This window comes from Leucoraja erinacea, chromosome 7 (genome assembly GCF_028641065.1).
Source record: "Leucoraja erinacea ecotype New England chromosome 7, Leri_hhj_1, whole genome shotgun sequence".
Taxonomy (NCBI): Eukaryota; Metazoa; Chordata; class Chondrichthyes; order Rajiformes; family Rajidae; genus Leucoraja; species Leucoraja erinaceus.
Window position 1 is genome coordinate 1,242,182 of NC_073383.1, and position 18,052 is coordinate 1,260,233.

At 46.5% G+C, this 18,052-nt stretch overlaps 1 protein-coding gene across 1 annotated transcript in view; it reads left to right on the forward strand.

Moving 5' to 3' along the window:
* Window positions 1–13,102: 13,102 nt before the first annotated feature.
* Window positions 13,103–18,052, forward strand: part of rab5b (RAB5B, member RAS oncogene family) — a 44,436-nt gene continuing 39,486 nt past the window's right edge. The window contains exon 1 of the mRNA XM_055637644.1: window positions 13,103–13,243. The gene's annotated coding sequence lies outside the window, so the exon portion shown is untranslated. The remainder of the gene's footprint in view (window positions 13,244–18,052) is intronic.

An 18,052-nucleotide genomic window follows, 5' to 3' on the forward strand; every position in this document is an offset into this window, starting at 1 on the left:
GTGGGCAGCATTGAAGTACAGGTCGTATAGTTAAACCCCCTTTTCACAGGGCGACTTGACGCAAGAGTTAATCAAAGTTGAACATCGTGGGAACCTCTTGCGATAACCGTACGGCATTCGTGGACCACCGTGGCGCTAACGGCAGGTACTCGTGTAACTTGGTGACTCGGGAGAAAATTCAAACAAGCTTGAATTTCTCCAAGAGTGACTTGTACACTTGTGGTTGAATATTGCAACATTATATGCACGTAGTGGCCAGTGCGATATCCGTACTGACTCTTGCGTGTACCGTGGGAACTCCTGCAAATGATGAACCCGGAAGCTGGGCAGAGGGGACAGAAGGTGAGTAAAAATTGTCTTCTGTGGCATTGAATTTAAAAAATAAAGATTTGAATCCGCATATGGACATCAACTTATTCATGAGTTATGTTAATGTGATTCAAGAAAATAACTATAATCTTTAAAAGGGACTTTACTGAAAGGTCCCGCATTTTTATGGTCCGTGAGAAATTTTTCACATGTACTTCTTTGAGAGATACAGCTCGGAGTCCTCGCCGACCAGCGATCGATGCCTTTCCGAAGCAGGGTCCGGAACGCTACCAATCAATGTTCTCCAGATACCCGTGTAAAGGAGTGAACTGCACATGCTGGTTTAAAACGAAGACAGACACAAAAAGCTGGAGTAACTCAGTGAGTCAAGCAGCATCTCTGGAGAAAAATAGGTGATGTTTCGGGACGAGACACATCTTCAGACTCAATTCCAATTAGGATGTCTGAAGAAGGGTTCTGATTCGAATCGCCACCTATACTTTTTCTCCAGAGATGCTGCCTGACACGCTGACTTACTCCAGCTTTTTATGTTTTTCTTCCCAGATCTGACTTACCTGCTGAGTTACACCAACATTTTGTGTCCGTGTTCATTATGAACATTGAATTATTTAATTTTAGGTAACTTACACTCTCTCTCTCTCCCCCCCCACCCCCTCCTGCCTCCCCCCCCCCCCCCCCCCCAGCATGCAGTAAATGTCAGTTAACCAGTCCAAGGTTTGCAACGCTGGTTCCCTCTTGGGATCACACTATCCCTAGCCAACAATTGGCCTATCAGGGAACCAAATATAGACATAAAGTGCTGGAGTGACTCAGTGGGTCAGGCAGCATCTCTGGAGGAAAGGGTTAGGTGACATTTCGGGGTCGGGACCCTTCTTCAAAATACCCTGCTGAGGTTATCTGTGTTGGCCCTGATTTGTCCCGGTCTTTTCTTGCTTCCAGTTCCCCCCTACAATCATCCCGAAGAAGGGTCCCGACCAAAAATGGAATCTATTCCTTTTCTCCAGAGATGCTGCTTGGCCCGCTGAGTTACTCCAGCATTTTTTGTCTAACTTGCTGATTCAGACAGTTTTTGATTTACTCTGAAACACACGTTGGAAATTTAAACTTGGGCGCAACTAACATCGTCTTACTACCGTGGGAACTCTTTAACTCAGCGGGAAGGCAGCAGTTAATTGTTGCTCCCTTCAGTTTCCCAGGGGGTCGGGACGGGACTGGAGTTGGGAGGGAAAGGTGGGGGAGTCGAGGGAGAGAGATGGGGGTGTCTTCATTTACTGGCGGCGGGTGTCTGTCACTGAAACAGGCAGGTGAGCTTTCACATCAACCTTGTGTGTGCCTCTCTCTCTCTCTCTCTCTCTCTCCCTCCCTCTCACACAGGCATGACTGGAGGAACTCCGCGGGCCAGGCAGCATTTACGGAGGGAAATGGACAGGCGACCCATTCTTCAGGCTGCCTTATGTCTCTCTCCCCCCCAACTCCCACCCACACACGCGAATGCTGGAGAAACTCAGCGGGTGCAGCAGCATCTATGGAATGAAGGAAATAGACAACGTTTCGGCCCCGCTGCACCCGCTGCTCCCGCTGAGTTCTCCAGCATTCGTGTGTGTGGGTGGGAGTTGGGGGGAGGGGGGGGAGAGAGACATAAGGCAGCCTGAAGAATGGGTCGCCTGTCCATTTCCCTCCGTAGATGCTGCCTGGCCCGCGGAGTTCATCCATTCATGCCTGTGTGAGAGGGAGGGAGGGAGAGAGAGAGAGAGAGAGAGAGAGAGAGAGAGAGAGAGCCACACACAAAGTGGATGTGAAATCTCACCTGCCTGTTTCAGTGACAGACACCCACCGCCACTAAATGAAGACACCCCCATCTGTCTCCCCCTCCTCTCCCTCGACTCCCCCACCTTTCCCTCCCAACTCCAGTCCCGTCCCAAGTTCGGTCTGTGAAACGCAACACGCCAGCCCCGACAACCAGTCCGGTGGTCAGTGCCTCTCTCTCTCTCCCTCCCTCCCTCTCACACAGGCTGAGAGACTCTGCCTCTGTGAGTGTACGTCTATTTCTCCCCCTCTCCCACACACAGTAAAGACCGAGTAACTGCTCACTCCATCTGTGTCTCCCACACACAGTAAAACTCTGCTTTGTGTGTGTATATACCAATTCAACCAAGGGAGGATATTTATAGTGTGTGAAAAAAAAAAGTGACATAATTTGTGCCACGTGATGATTTAATTACACTTGACAGTATACAATGTCATTCAAGATTTAACGGGAAAGCTCGGGAGACGGACAAGTCACTCGCACAAATAACAGAAATGCCGAGTACCGTGGGAACTCTTTGTCTACCCCCCCGTTATATCGTGTGATATCATGCTAGACCACGACCACTTCACTCTGGCTACATCTTGCGTCAAGTCGCCCCGTGAAAAAGGCCTATGAGGCAGGGACGACTACTTTGTGGCCCTTGATGATAATGCCATCGATGAGCACCAGCTCATCACGAACCAGGAAGAAGGGGTGAACACCAGCAGGTAAAGAGGTGCGTTTGACAGGCCATCCACGCCTGATGACAGCGGCAAGCTGCTGTAGATCGGGGTCGTCGGCGGTGTGTGCAGCCATGCATTGGAGCTGCTTGGAAGGGATGAAATTCACGTTCAGCACCTGTAGGTCATCCTGCTCGAAGGGGTGCTGGACACGTGAGGTCCGGGGGGCCCGGGACAGCGCGTCAGCCACATGCATCTCGGTGCCCCTTTTGTAGACGATTTTAAAGTCAAAGCGCTGCAGCTGCAGCATCATTCGCTGCAGCCTTGCGGGAGCAACGTGGATAGGTTTGTTTAGGATCGTCACCAGAGGTTGGTGATCCGTCTCGACAGTGAAACTGTTGCCAAAAAGGAAGTCTCGAAACTTTGAACAAGCGAACACAACTGCCAGCAGCTCCTTCTCAATCTGCGCGTAGCGCTGCTCCGTGTCCGTCATGGTCCTAGAGGCATAGGAGACCGGCTGTAGAGAACCATCATCATGCGGCTGCAGACAAGCAGCACCCAGACCAAAACGTGAGGCGTCACACGTTACCACCACAGGACGCTGCAAATCAAAGAACCTCAGAGTGGGTGTGCTGATCAGCTTTTTCTTCAACAGGTCGAAAGCTTGCTGGTGGTGTGGGAACCAGGACCAGGCAATGTCTTTTTTAGTAAGCTGTCTTAGGGGCGCGCTCAGCTCGCTGAGGTCAGGAATGAACTTTCCCAGGTAGTTGAGCATGCCCAGGAAGCGCTGTAGACCGGCAATATCCGTGGGGGCAGGCAGTTCAGAGATGGCGTTTGTCTTTTGCGGGTCGAGCTTCAACCCTTTGGCCGTGAAAATGTGGCCAACGTACGGGACCTCAGGTACTCGGAAACGGCATTTGGACGGGTTCAACTTGAGATTTACCTGCCTGGCGCGGTCCAGGATTCTGCGGAGGTGGCGGTCATGCTCAGCCACAACTCTGCTGTAGACCAGAATGTCGTCCACAATAATCGCACAGGGCAGACCTGCAAACAGTTGCTCCATGGAGCGCTGGAATACCTCACTAGCGGAGTTGATGCCGAACGGCATCCGTAAGAATTTAAACCTGCCGAAGGGTGTACCGAAGGTTGTTAAGTCATAGGAGCGTTTGTCCAGGGGTATTTGCCAAAATGAACTCCTGGCGTCGAGGACGGAAAACACCGTTGCTTGGCCGACTTGGGCGGCGACGTCTTCAACGGTCCGCATTGGGTAGTGGGGCCGCTTGATTGCCAAGTTCAAGTCCTTGGGGTTGATGCACACCCGTATCTCATCCTTTCCTTTTTTCATCGTGGCGACCATGGTGGAGACCCACTCGGTGGTCTCGCTGACTGACGCCAGAACTCCCATATCAACCATGTCCTTTAGCATAGCTTCCACCTTGCCCTTTATGGCGAATGACACTCTGTGCGGCGGGCGAATTACAGGCACCACGGAGGGGTCAGTTGCAATCTTGTACACTAGCAGCAGCTTCCCTAGCTTACCGTCAAAAAGGTCTGGATACTCAGATAGTGGATCCATCACAGCTTGAACCTCGTGAACTGTCCGGTCGAAAGACACCAGACCGAGATCCTGGCAGGTCTAGTTGCTCAGCAAGGTGACACAGTCGCAATGCAGAATAAAGAATGACTGGTCACAGGATGATTTCTGCAGCACACAGTGGAAAGTGGCCCTCCCCACAGGTGTTAGTTCCTCTCCCCCATAGGCATGCGAAACAGAGCGATCGGCAGTCAACAGCTCATTATTTCTTATCTTGTTGAACAGTGATGTTGACATAACATTCACTTTTGCACCAGTATCCAGCTTTGCAGAGAAGGACTTGTTGTTCACCGTAATGAGCACAGAAGGATCAGGGAGGCGAGAGTGGCTGTGAAGGACTGTGTAAACACTTGACTCTCCCATGGAATATTCGATCACAGTCGTGGGCAGTGTTGGCAGTAGACTGAGAGTCCATCTCACTATCAAGTGGCTGAAGGTTGTTTAGGATTTGCCTCGTAGCTGGTGGCACTTTCCCACGGGAACGGCATGCGGCAGCAAAATGATTCATTTTCTTACAGAAATTGCAGGATTTTCCGAAAGCCGGGCACTGAGACTGCACGGGGTGGACATAGTTACAATTAGGACACTTAGGTGCCCGCGGGTCCTGAGACGTACGGGCGGGCCGCGGTGGAGGGCGGGAGCTGTCCTGCAAATGTCGTGGCCCTGTAACACCAGTCAGATGGACAGCGCGGCTGTCAGATCCCCTCACCCCATGCGTAGGGGCTACCACCTCGGCGATGCGACACGCATGCATTGCCTGAGTCAGGGTCAGGTCCGGTCGTTGCAGCAAATCAGCACGTAACTTCTGGTCTAACATGCCAGTAACTAGAATGTCCCTGGTGAGCTGGTCACGCATATTCTCGAAACGGCACCGCTGAGCAAGGTAGCGCAGGTCAGCGATGAAACACTCGACAGGTTCCTCTGGCTGTTGCTTCCGCGAGAAAAACCTAGCCCGCTCCAATATGCGGTTGGAGGGCAGGTCGCAAATCTCGGCAAATTTACGCAAAAGACATACCGGGTCATCAGCAGATTCCGCTGGCACGACGAGCTGGCCGTTGTTATCCAGGACCGCTGGATCATAGACGAAAGCCTGAGCTCTCTTCATGGCATCGGGACCTGCTAGATTAAGCAGGAGGGAGGCACGGACCGCAGCTGGGTCATTTCTGTGCGCAATATTGACGAAGTGGGTGTAGTCCATTATAAAAGTAGCCCATCGCTCCGCAATGTCTGCATCAAAGACAAGGGGAGAAGGTTTCCTGCACGAGGAGGCCATTAAAACTGACAGGGAATACCGCGCAAGAATAAATGAAAACCGGTAAACGGGAGGTGCGAGTCTAACTATCTGACACCATGTAAAGGGACTCAGTCTGACGCACTGTAACCTTTACTAGAGCCTTTATTATAGCACATGGCACACACGTCCCAGCACTGGCTGCATCCAGCCTTCAGGCGTACCAGGACAAAATGGGAGGAAGGAAGGGGAGGAGATCATAGTTATACTGATATGAGAGGGCGTGTTAATGGTGATGAGGTAGCTACATTATAGGTTGCATGCGTAAACCATCTACATTCACCACCCTTTGGGAGAAGATTGAAGAAATTGAAGACATTTCTCCTCTTTTCAATCTTAATTGCCTTACCCCTTATTGCCACATAGTGAACCCAGCTCTTCAACTCTGTACCACCAGAAATATCTTTCCTGTATGTATTCTCTCCGGTCCTATTAGAATTATATAGGCTTTAATGAGATACCCTCTCATTCTTCTGAACTCTGGTGAATACAAGCCTAACTGAGCCAATCACTCTTGATGCATGTCCTGGCATCACACGAATCATTTTGGTGAATGTTTGTTGAATTTTCACCAGAGCAGGAACTTCCTCTGATATTGAAATCAAAACTGCACACAAAACTCAAGATGGATCTTAGAAGAGGAGGCAAGATGAGGCTCTGTACAACTGCAAAATCTCTTTTTAAACAAGGACCAAAAATGCAGCATGAAATTATCGTCCGATTTTAACCACACAGCAGTTTGCAACAGTTTGATACAGACATTATACAAGTTCGGCAAAAAGATAATGTTATGAAAGACACCATTGCATCTATTGGGACAATGAAAAATAAAGCCTCTTTCAGACTTCTTCTGCATGTCCCAAGGCACCTTATTGTAAATTAATACTTTAGTGATATAATGCCAGTTTGTGCACAGTAACCTCGACAAACAGAATTGTGATCAGCAGTAAATCTGCTTTTCTATCTTTGGTTGAGAGATATATATTGGCCAATGCATTGAAGTTAACACCCTTGCTCTTCTCCAAAATAGTGCTATGGGATCTTCTGAAATACAATGCAATACTCCCTCAGAAGGATTGTCAACCTAGATTCTGATATTTGGACTGAAACTTAAATCCTTGAACTTCTTATCCCGAGGTAAGAGTCATAGAATCATATAGTCTGGAAACAGGCCTTTCTGCCCAACTTGCCCATGCTGACCAACATGCCCCGTAGGGACGACATGGCGCAATGGGCTAAGAGTTCGGCTGGCGACCGAAAGGTAGCCGGTTCGAATCCCGCTTGGAGTGCATACTGTCGTTGTGTCCTTGGGGCAAGACACTTCACCCACCTTTGCCTGTGTGTAAATATAATGTAATTATGTGAAGCACTTTGGGGTCAATGCAAGTTGACTAAAAATGTGCTATATAAATAAGATTATTATTATTATTATTATTATTTACACTAGTCCCATCTGCCTGTGTTTGGCACATATCCCTCTAAACCTATCCTGTCCATGTACCTGTCTAATTTTTTCTTAAATGATGCAATAGTACCTGCCTCTACCACGTCATCTGGCCGCTCGCTCCATACACCCCCCTACCCTTTCTGTAAAAAATGTTACACCTCAGGTTCCTATTAAATTTTTCCCCCTCACCTTAAACTTCCATCCTCTGATTCTAGATTCCTCTACTCTGGGCAAAAGACTGTGCATTTAACTGATCCTCTCATGATTTTGTACACATCTATAAGATAAGCCCTCATCCTCATTTGATCAAAGGAATAAAGTTCTAGCCTGCTCAACCTCTCGCTAGAGCTCAGGCCCTCGAGTCTTGGCAACATCCTTGTAAATCTTTTCTTCACCCTTTCCAGCTTGACAACATTTTTTCTATAACACGGTGACCAAAACTGAACACCATGTTCTACATGTGACCTCACCAATGTCTTATCTGTAACATTACCTCCCAACTTCTTTACTTAATACTTTGACCAATGTGCCGAAAGCCCTTTTGGCCACGCTATCTACCTGTGACCCCACATTCAAGGAACTATGTACCTGCTGCTCCACAACACTCTCCAGAGCTCTAGCTTTCACTGTTTAGGTCCTGCCCATGTGAGACTTCCATAAATATAACACCTCATATTTCTCTGTATTAAATTCCATCAACCATTCTTCAGCCCACCTGCCCAACCGATCAAGATCCTGCTGCAATTTTTGACAACCATCTTCACAATCTACAATACCATCCACTTTAGTGTCATCTGCAAACTTACTAATCATGCCTTATACATTCTCATTCAAATCATTGACATAGGTGACAAACAGCAATTGGCCCAGCATCGAACCCTGAGACACACCACTAGTAATAATCCTCAGTACGAAAAACATCCTTCCACCATCACCCTCTGCTTCCTTCCATGGAGCCAATTTTCCATCCATTCAGCTATCTCTCCTTTGATCCCATGCGATCTAACCTTCCAGAGCAACCTACCATGTGTAATCTTGTCAAATGACATGCTGAAATTAAATCTACAGCTCTGCCCTCATCAACCTTTTTGGTCACATCTTCAAAAAATCAATCAGATTCGTGAGGCATGACTTCCCACGTACAAAACCATGTTGACTATCCCTAATCAGCTCTTGTCCATATAGAGGTATCCTCTTTAGTAACTTCCCAACCACAGATGTTAGGCTCACCATCCTGTAGTTCCCAGGATTTTCCCGGCAGCCCTTCCTGAATAGAGGCACAACATTTGGCACCATCCAGCCTTCCAGCACCACAATTGAACCACAACTTGCTCTGTGTGCATCAGAAACTTGATATTGCTTTCATATATTAGGTTTGTCACATACTGGGCACACTATTGTAGCAGCGCCTGGCTCCAGTTCACAAAAAGCCGAGGATCACAAAAAACACAGCGGGTCAGACAGCATCTTTGGAGACAAGGAATAGGTGACGTTTTGGGTTGAGATCATTCTTCAGAGATCATTTCTCCAGAGATGCTGCTGACCCGCTGAGTTACTTCACCTTTTTGTCTCCATCTGCGGTGTAAAGCAGCATTAATAGACAATAGAGTGCAGGAGTAGGCCATGCAGCCCTTTGAGCCAGCACCGCCATGCAATGTGATCATGGTTGATCATCCCCAATTAGTAACCCATTCCTGCCTTCTCCCCATATCCCCTGACTCCGCTATCTTTAAGAACCCTATCTAGCTCTCTCTTGAAAGCGTCCAGAGAACCGGCCTCCACCGCCTTCTGAGGCAGAGGCAGAGAATTCAACAGACTCACAACGCTTTCCACGTCTCCATTCTAAATGGCTTACCCCTTATTCTTAAACTGTGGCCCCTGGTTCTGGACTCCCCCAACATCGGGAACATGTTTCCTGCTTCTAGCGTGTTCAAATCCTTAAACCCCTGTCCCACTGTACGAGTTCATTCCAAGAGTTCTCCCGAGTTTGCCCTGATTCGAACACAGGGATTTACGGTAATGGCCACTCGTCGGTACTCGTGGCTCTCATGTTGAAAAATCTTCACGAATATTCCCGTGCTCACCTGCCGTTAGTGAGTCTTCCCAAGTACCTGCCGTTAGCGCTAAGAGACGTCCCCGAGCTCAGACGTACCCGCTACGTTCATTCTCCGTGCTTACTACAAGTTTGATTTTTTTTTAAACTCGGGAGAGCTCTTGGAATGAACTTCCACCGTGGGACAGGGCTATTAATAATCTTAAATGTTTCCATAAGATTCCCTCTCATCCTTCTAAACTCCAGAGTGTACAAGGCCAGTCACTCCATTCTCTCAGCATATGACAGTCCCGCCATCCTGGGAATTAACCTTGTAAACCTACGCTGCACTGCCTCAATAGAAAGAATGTCCTTCCTCAAATTAGGGGACCAGAACTGCACACAATACTCCAGGTGTGGTCTCACTAGGGCCCTGTACAACAGCAGAAGGACCTCTTTGCTCCTATACTATCACATACTATCCAAGATGGCGTCGCGTGCACAACGCGAGGCTCTGCGTCTCAGTAGTTTTTGCAATTTAGTTTTTTTTCTGTTAATAATTACCTTAGTTTTCGCCCGGAGCACTTTAGTGAAGACTCTGTACGGCTGTCAGGAGCTACTGGAGCTCGGCCGTCTCTACATAACGAGCCCCAGAAGCGACTTTCAACTGCCAGCGGAGATCGCCAGGACACCGTGGTCTAGCGAGCCAGCTCCCCCGACAGGAAGTGCCTGGAGGCGGCGCAGGGACCGCAAACAAAGACGTGGGAAGCGGGGAGGCTCTCGAGCTAGGCTAAAATTAAATCCTCACCAGCCAGCTCTGCCCAGCATTTTCCTTGCGAATGTCCGGTCCCTGATGAGTAAAATCGACGAACTACGGCTGCGGATCACCACACACAAACGGATCGCCGACTGCAACGCCATGGTATTCACTGAAACATGGCTCAACGACAACATCCCGGACAACGCCATCGAGCTGGAGGTGCACACTGTCTTCAGGGCCGACAGAACAGCGGAGGACTCCGGTAAGACCAAGGGCGGCGGACTGTGCATTTATGTGAACAACTCATACGGACGTTGTTAGAACTGGTAGTTACTGCTCTGCTGACCTGGAATACCTGATGATAAAGTGCAGGCCCTTCTATCTGCCCAGGGAATTTACATCGATTGTTATCACTGCAGTCTATGTACACCCGGACGCTAATGCCAGGCTTGCAATGGAAGAGCTGCAAGCTGCTATCAGCAAACAACTAACTGCTTACCCAGAGGGGGCATTTATTGTTGCGTGTGATTTTAACCACTCCGACCTTAAAACTGTACTCCCCAGGTTCCATCAGCATGTCCCCTGCCCAACCAGAGGAAACAATATTCTGGACTTAGTATATACTAATATTACTGAAGCCTACAAAGCCCTCCCCCTCCCCCACCTTGGACAGTCTGACCACCTCTCTCTGTTCCTGCTCCCCAAATACACACCTCTGATCAGACGTGTGAAACCTACCGTGAGGACAGTGAAGGTTTGGCCTGAGGGGGCTGTCTCTGTTTTACAGGAACAGTTTCAGCAAAACAGACTGGAGTCTGTTTGCCACCCAGGCCACCTTTAACTCCCAAGTGGACATCAACTCATACACCTCAACCATTTTGGACTATATAAAATTCTGCACTGACAACGTCACTACCCACAAAGAGATAAAGACCTTCCCTAACCAGAAGCCGTGGGTGAGCAGGGAGGTCAGACTCCTGCTGAAGGCTCGCGATGCCGCTTTCAGATCTGGCAACGCTGAGGGATACAGCTCATCCAGGGCCAATCTGAAAAAGGGTATTAGGAATGCTAAACTCAATCACAAATGGCGGATCAAGGAGCATTTCCAAAACAACTCCGACCCCAGGCGCATGTGGCAAGGAATCAAATCCATTGCCGATTACCATAAAGTTAACACCCTCCCCCCAGACAACGCGTCCCTTCCTGACGAGCTAAACCACTTCTATGCTCGCTTTGACCGGGACAACAAAACTCCAGCCATCAAAGTTGCTCCACCCCCGAATGAACAACCCCTTAGTCTCTCCACCTCTGTTGTACAAGATGCACTGAGCAAGGTGAATGAGCACAAAGCTGCCGGCCCCGATGGCATCCCCGGGCGGGTGCTCAGGGCATGTGCTGGACAACTATCCCTGGTCTTCACTGACATTTTCAATCTGTCACTGGCCCAGGGTGCCGTCTCCACTTGCCTCAAGACACCAACCATTGTGCCAGTGCCCAAACAATCAGCTACAGGGAGTCTCAACGACTTCCGCCCAGTGGCACTCACCCCTGTCATTGCAAAGTGCTTTGAGCGGCTGATCTTGAGCCAGCCTCCCCCCCACACTGGACCCCCATCAGTTTGCCTACCGGACCAACAGGTCTACAGAGGACGCCATATCGGCGGCCCTACACTCTGCCCTGACCCACCTGGACAGCAATAACACCTACATCAGGTTGCTGTTCATTGATTTCAGCTCTGCCTTTAACACCGTCATCCCCGCTAGCTTGATCACCAAACTCAGCGGACTTGGCATCTCCACCTCCCTCTGCAATTGGACACTGGATTTCCTCACCAACAGACCACAGTCTGTTAGGGTCAACAACCTCACCTCCTCCACTATAACACTGAACACCGGCGTGCCTCAGGGCTGTGTGCTCAGCCCTCTCCTCTATTCTCTCTTCACCCATGACTGCATCCCTAAGAATGGCTCCAACACTATAATTAAATTTGCCAATGACACCACGGTGGTAGGACTGATCAGTGACAACGACGAGTCAGCCTACAGGGATGAGGTCCAGCACCTGACAAACTGGTGTGCCAACAATAACCTCGTCCTCAACTCCAAGAAGACGAAGGAAATTATTGTTGACTTCAGGAAGAATTTCATCTTTTATAATTGACTCCAGCATCTTCCCCACCACCGATGTCAAGCTAATTGGTCTATAATTCTCTCTGCCGCCTTTCTTAAAAAGTGGGATAACATTAGCTACCCTCCAATCCACAGGAACTGATCCTGAATCTATAGGATATTGGAAAATTATCACCAATGTGTCCACGATTTCTAGAGCCACTTCCTTAGGTATCCTGGTATGCAGACCATCAGGCCCTGGGGATTTATCAGCCTTCAGTCCCATCATCTACCCAACACCATTTCCTGCCCAATGTGGATTTCCTTTAATTCCTCAGATCCTCTAGCCACTAGTATATCAGGAAGATTGTTTGTGGCCTCCTTAGTGAAGACGGATACAAAGTACCTGTCCAACCCGTCTGCCATTTCCTTGTTCCCCATAATAAATTCACCCTTTTTCAGTGTTCAAGGGTCCAACTTTGGTCTTAACTAATTTTTTTCTCTTTACATACTTAAAGAAGCTTTTACTATCCTTCTTTATATTCTTGGCTAGCTTACCTTCGTACCTCATCTTTTCTCCCCATATTGTCTTTTTGGTTATCTTCTGTTGTTCTTTAAACATTACCCAATTATCTTGCTTCCCGCTCATCTTGGCTATGTTGTACTTCTCTTTTATTTTTATACTGTCCCTGACGTCCCTTGTCATCTTCCTACAATTGCAATTATTGGATATAACTGATGTTTGAAGCAACTTGGGCAAATCTGGAGATAGACACAAAGTGCTGGAGTAACTCAACGGGACAGGCAGCAAACTCTGGAGAGAAGAAATGGGGGGGGGGACGTTTCTAGGTCGAGACCCTTCTTCAGGCTGAGAATGGGGTAAAGGGAGATATATATTATATATTATACATATATAGGCGGTGATGTGGAGAGATATAGAACAATTAATGAAAGATTTGCAAAGATAAAAGGACGATGAAGGGTGAATGGAGCCCATCGCGGTCCATTGTTGGTGACACTGACACTCACACTCACCAGGGCGCCCGTCAGCGGGGTCGGGTCGGGTCGGGTGGCGGTTGGCGGCGGAGTGATACTCGCCCAGCGCAGCGGCTCGGTGTGCGGCGGAAGCGACGAGGACGAGGGGGGAAGGCGGCGAAAGAGTGCGGGAGGCGGCGGTGCCGGGAGCGCGGAGCGAGGCGGCGGCGGGAGGAGGTGAGGGTCGGGTCGGGCCGTCAACATGAACATTAACATGGACCTGGGCATGGACTCTCTCTATGTGTCCCACTCTCCCTCACCCACCCACCCTCTCTCTCTGTCCGTCGGCCGACCGGCAGCTGTCAGGCCAGAGCCGGCAGCCGGGGCCTCTGTGGCGCAGGGGAGCCGCTGACAGGCCCCCGGCCTTGCCCGGACCCCGGACCCCCGCCCCACACCCACCCTCGCCGCGGTACTGAAGGGCGTCTTGGGCAGCGGGCTGAAGAGAAGCGCAGCCTTTGTCAGGCCCGTCCACCGTTGTCTGGTCTGCACCCACCCGCGTCTCCGCGTCTCCCCGTCTCCCCTCCCCAGGACAGTCGTTTTCCCAACCACAACCCCAATCCCAATCCCAACCTCTGCTCCACAAAAAACCTCATCGTAATTCCCCTACGCTGTTCTCTTCAGAGCAGGAGGCCACCTCTCAGTCAGCACTGAACCCTCCCCGCCCCCAGTCTGGCTTCCACTGGGTAACAACAGAAACACCTATTTCTGAAAGTCTGTACTGCACAAGCAGGGCCTGGTTACAAAATCACCTTGCTTTTGATGGATGTGGAAACTGGTTATGTTTCACCCCATTGCCTGCAATCAGCAGGCAATATTCATGTTTTTTATTTTTCCAGCATTCATTTTACTTAGGCAGGTCCAGGGTTGGGTTATAGGTCGCATTTATAAAGGCCACTGAATCTTTGATATGGCAAGGAAATCCAAGTAAGACAAGTAAAACAATTATTTGTAACGTAATGTAAAATATTACAAGATGAAACATGATCAGGCACACCCTTGTATATTTAGGAGTGAATTACACTGTGAAATGGGAGTTTGTTTGATTTTTGGCATTGAAGGATTGGCCTTGATTCAGTAACCCTAATGTTGGCACCCAGAAAGAAATGACAATATGTTTCTGATTTTATTTGTTGTCAATCTTTTGAGGCAAGCCATATTTTTAATATATATATGTATGTGTGTGTGTGTGCGTGTGTGTGTATATATATATATATATATATATATATATATATATATATGTATATGTGTATATATATATATGTGTATATATATATATATGTATATATATATATATATGTGTATATATATATTATGTGTGTTTAAATCAGGAGCATGACTGAAGGAAGGAACTGCAAAACCAGTGTTTGTGTATCCTTGTTATCATCTGAGCACCAAGATTAAGTTGCTGTTTTTTTAAAGCAGTATCCTCTAGTTATCTGTAACTTGGCATTGACGGGCTGAATTTGGGCTTGTTTTGACCTACCCCTGCAGAGGAAGGTGCAGCTGGAATGGGCTAAGGTGTAATGCTAATCATAAAATTACCTGGCCTAATTTTAGCACTTTCTCCAGTTGGGTGGCCTGAGCTATTGAGTTTGTTGACATTTTGTTGATAAGCTATTTTATTGATGTCACATTCTTTGGCACCGAATGAGTTGATGGAATGATTTTCCCAAGCCACTGACAGTAATGGTTTCTTATGAATTAACTTTTAGCAGAATCAATCCTAGAAGTGAGCACGAGCTCAAGCATAAGACGTGCTCTTATTTTGATGTTGCATTATACCTGACATGAGAGAGTTGAAATGAAATGCCTGAAATGAAAAATGTTTACAATTCTCTCACTAATGACCAAATATACTAGTATCTTTGGTCATTAGTGCTCCTCTAGTACACTACTATACTCCTCTTGTATCTTTGCTAATGACTGCATCGGTATTGATTGAAAATTTATTCTATAATAATAGTTTTGGATTTTTGCTGATTAGATTAAAAAAACATTTTGTTGATAAACTATTCATTGCCACGATAAACATAAAATCGAGGGGTTGGGGAGCAGTGAAATTGTGTCAGGATTTTTCAAGATCTTGCAAATAAAGCACTTTTAGTCTTTTCTGCTTTTTAAAGAATATTGTTTTGGTTTATTTTTACTTTAGCTACCAGCAAAACAGATGAATTGGGATATTGGCATCAATATCATATTACATGTGTAACTGATCAGTACATTCTGTATTAAAGATCTTCATTGCATTGATTTGATGTCATTGTGCCAAAACACTGATTCAACTGAATTCTTATTTAAGCTTTTTAAACAATTGATGCAGTGATGACCAGTCATTTCTGAGGTGGTTAGAGGAAAACAAACCATTAGAAAGCAGTAACAGGATAAATAAAGGTAGGGGGTTAAGAAACAAAATGTTGCCAACATCTGTTGGTTCTAAAATGATCAAACTACATATTGGTTTCAATATTGATTTCAGGTGATTGTTGTCTGATGTTTCTGTAATTGTTATATTGCCACATTCTGTCTTGCAATTCATCACTTGGTATTTACGTTGTTCTGCCCTTCCACCCAATTTTGACCTTCCATTTGTTAACCATATAACCATATAACAATTACAGCACGGAAACAGGCCATCTCGGCCCTACAAGTCGGTGCCGAACAACTTTTTTTCCCTTAGTCCCATCTGCCTGCACTCATACCATAACCCTCCATTCTCTTCTCATCCATATGCCTATCCAATTTATTTTTAAATGATACCAACGAACCTGCCGCTACCACTTCCACTGGAAGCTCATTCCACACCGCTACCACTCTCTGAGTAAAGAAGTTCCCCCTCATGTTACCCCTAAACTTCTGTCCCTTAATTCTGAAGTCATGTCCTCTTGTTTGAATGAGGGATTCTCAAAGGGAAAAGCTTGTCCACATCAACTCTGTCTATCCCTCTCATCATTTTAAAGACCTCTATCAAGTCCCCCCTTAACCTTCTGCGCTCCAGAGAATAAAGACCTAACTTATTCAACCTATCTCTGTAACTTAGTTGTTGAAACCCAGGCAACATTCTAGTAAATCTCCTCTGTACTCTCTCTATTTTGTAGACATCCTTCCTATAATTGGGCGACCAAAATTGTACACCATACTCCAGAATTGGTCTCACCAATGTCTTGTACAATTTTAACATTACATCCCAGCTTCTATACTCAATGCTCTGATTTATAAAGGCTAGCATACCAAAACCTTTCTTTACCACCCTATCTATATGAGATTCCACCTTCAAGGAACTATGCACGGTTATTCCCAGATCCCTCTGTTCAACTGTATTCTTCAATTCCCTACCATTTACCATGTACGTCCTATTTTGATTTGTCCTGCCAAGGTGTAGCACCTCACATTTATCAGCATTAAACTCCATCTGCCACCTTTCAGCCCATTTTTCCAAATGGCCTAAATCACTCTGTAGACTTTGGAAATCCTCTTCATTATCCACAACACCCCCTATCTTGGTATCATCTGCATACTTACTAATCCAATTTACCACACCTTCATCCAGATCATTGATGTACATGACAAACAACAAAGGACCCAACACAGATCCCTGAGGCACCCCACTAGTCACCTGGCTCCAACCCGACAAACAGCCATCCACCATTACCCTCTGGCTTCTCCCATTCAGCCACTGTTGAATCCATCTTGCTATTCTTGCATTTATACCCAACAGTTTAACCTTCTTAACCAACCTTCCATGTTCAACCTTCACCCATCCTACTCTGCTGTACTTGCTTAATAAACTATTTGGTCTTTAACTTCTATTCCTGAAAAAAGACCATTGATTTGTGGGTATTTTTTCCCTATAATCTTGTTCAAATGTAGTTGGTTTTACACTCTCTATGTAGAGAGTTTCTTCCATGGGGTCTATTACCAAGTGGTTGCTACATAGAACATGTTATTTTAGTGTTTGTCTTCACAACAATGGTGATACCATATCAAAATAAATTGTTCTTTAAGCCAAAATTCTAACGTGCTGATGAGAAACATCAAATAATAAAAAAGATTTTGGTTTGTTTCGAGATACAGTGTGGAAACAGGCCATTAGCCCACCAAGTACATGCCGACCATTGATCACCCGTACACTAGTTTTATGTTTCCTCACTTTCGTATTCTATACACTAGGGACAATTTTTATAGAAGCCAATTAATCTACAAACCTGCACGTCTTTGGAGTGTCGGAAGAAATTGGAGTACCTGGAAAAACCCCACACAGTCACAGGGCGAACATACAAACTCCGCATAGACAGCACCCATAGTCAGGATTGAACCAATGTCTCTGGCACTGTGAGACAGCAGCTCTACCGCTGTGCTTACCAGGTGTTTAACTCATTTATTATGGTGTAATTTCTAATAAATAATTCATCAGATTTTCCAATAATACATGACATCCAAGGCAAAACGAATGCAAAATAAGCTTAATTTGGACTTACTATGTTTCCATATTTTGCATATGGTTTTGAATCTAAGTTAGTATTATGCAATGCAATTGTAGTTAGTTGTAAGTTAATTGTTTGGGCAGTATCAATCTATTTGTAATGAGCATGAGATATTTGCATTGGCCAGAATTCAAAATGCTTTATCACAGAGGCTGTATATTAGAAACACTGGTGACATTTGATGTGTTTTTTTGAAGCTTACTTTTATTACTAACAAGGCAGAACAAATATTTGCCTTTGGGCAGTGGTGTTTTTGCTCTGGTCATGTCCCTGATGTGTTCAGTGTTCGGACTGCAGAAAAAGTGGAAGTTGTAATATTACTGCTGTTGAATCTGGGAAAAAATCAATTGTTTGAGAAAACTTGCTTGCAGACTTCAGATTTGAAAAGGTACTTGAGGCTAGAAGCTTTTGAATACTGAAAATTCCAGTAAATAAATCTGAGATATTGAAGTCTTGTTTGTAGCCAATGATAGATTGAAGAGTAATTGATCATTGGGATATTTTG